Source organism: Alligator sinensis, unplaced genomic scaffold, assembly GCF_000455745.1.
Source record: "Alligator sinensis unplaced genomic scaffold, ASM45574v1 scaffold103_1, whole genome shotgun sequence".
In the NCBI taxonomy this organism is placed as follows: Eukaryota; Metazoa; Chordata; order Crocodylia; family Alligatoridae; genus Alligator; species Alligator sinensis.
Window position 1 is genome coordinate 683,624 of NW_005842226.1, and position 1,974 is coordinate 685,597.

A 1,974-nucleotide genomic window follows, 5' to 3' on the forward strand; every position below is an offset into this window, starting at 1 on the left:
CCGGGGCTCTCACTGGCTCGTGCCCGCACGTCCCGCCTCCCCACGCGTGCCCCGTGTCTTGCACACTCACTCACACGCTCCCCAGGGCGCAGGTGTCAAGGCCGGGAGCATTGGGCTGGGCCCAGCTTTCCCGTGGGGCCGAAAGGGATCGGCCTGGATCCCCCTCGCCGCGGCGTGTCGGGCCCTGGTGCCCCTGGACGCCGGGCTAAGTCGGCGTGGGGCTGTCCCAGGCCCGCTCCCGCTGCCACCAGCTCCCTCGGGCCCCAGAGCTGCGTCCCGCGTGGGAGAAAGGGGTGCGGGGTGGCCCCACGCCCCGACGGGACGGGAGCAGAGGTCGGCCGAGGCCGCCCGCTTGTGTGGCTAGATGCACGGCCGGGGGGAGACAGACACACGGACAAGCATCCCCGCCCGTCCCGCTCTGGCCGGCTGCATGTGTGCGTGTCCCGCCGGCAGGAAGCGGGGTGCGTTTGGACGGATGGACGGACGCCCGCTGATCCCCGCCGCCCTCGGGCAGAGGGATCCCGGCCTGCCCGGGCTGCTCCGCCGTGGCTGGGCGGCCTGGGTCCCCTTCCCGCCCTCTGCCAGCGACAGCTGCATCCTATTGATCTCTCCTCGGCCGGGCTCGTTTCCTCGCTCTGTTTAATCCTCCTCTCCCTGCTCCTCCTCGGCCGCTTCGCGAGTGCGAGCGGTGCAGGCGCCGCAGGGAGCGGAGGGAGAGGGATGACCGGGGCTGGAGGCAGAGCCAAGGGGAAGGGCCCTGCTCAGCTCCCCGCTGCCACCTTGCCCTGGAGGGACCCAGGAGACCGGCCCGGGGGCTCCACCAAAGCTGAGCCCGCTTACCCCCCACCCCAAGCCCTGGCCCGGCTGCAAGCTCCCCCACCCCGGGAGCTGCCCAGGCGTTGGGAAGTTTCAGGGCGCCGCAGATGTGAAGTCACCTGCTAACGCCTTGGGCTGGCTGCACGTGGTCTCCTCCCTTAGCCCGGGGCAGCGCAGCTGCAGTGCCAGGGGCCCCCGCTCCCCACCGCGCCAGACCCACGCTCGCCCGTGACTGATCGCTCCGGCGTGCACAGCTCGATTCACAGGCGCGTTGTGCTGCCTCCACAGCTACTCCCCTCGCCTTGCCTGCCTCTCATGTTCTCCATCATTTCCCCCACAGATCTGCTAGCACTCGGGACTGGAGAAGAGGGAACTGGCTACCGAGATGACACGATTTTTAAAACCCTTTATTGAGAAAAAAAAAAAAAAAAGGCAAACGATGACAATGTCATACCAGGGATGTCCCGCTGCTTCTTGCTCCCAGTCTCAGGCGCTGGGAGCCCGGATAAAGCTACTGCTTTGGAGCGATTTCTCTTTTGCACGCATAAGCCTATATAGTATCCATTTAGCCTGGCTGTAAAGCAAAAGTTATACGCCTCGACACGTAGCTGAAGGTCCCCGTGACCAGCTGCGGAAGGGGAATGCCAAGCGCAGGCATGTCACCGAACAGGTTTAAATATGAAATCTCAGTTGCAAGACATGTGGGATCGCGAGGGGCTCCGCAGTGGGTAGGCAGAGCTGAGCGGGCAAGTCTCCTAGGCAGAGCCAAGGCACTAAAAGTTCCGTGAGGTTCCCGAATAGCAGCAGAACCGCCTGGCAGGTGAATTATTTAGTGCCTATAGATCCCCGTGCAAACCCTTTCATTTCTGTTCCAAATATTTTATAGCGCAGCCTTTGCCTAGAGATGTCTCGATTTTACAACAATCAACTGTAAGGCAAATACCGTGGCAATTTCTGCTAATCGATTTTCCATACAATGGCCCCCAGATGATGTTTTAAAATGTGAGAAACTAAAATGTGTTGGTTTAAATAAGACTTTTACAATCGATAGCTTAAAAAAGGAGACTTTGATAGTAGTTCTTGAAGGGGATTCAAAGCTTTCACCTCCCGAGCAAAACCGGGGGGGGGGGGGGGGCAAAAACCCCGCGCAAACAAAAA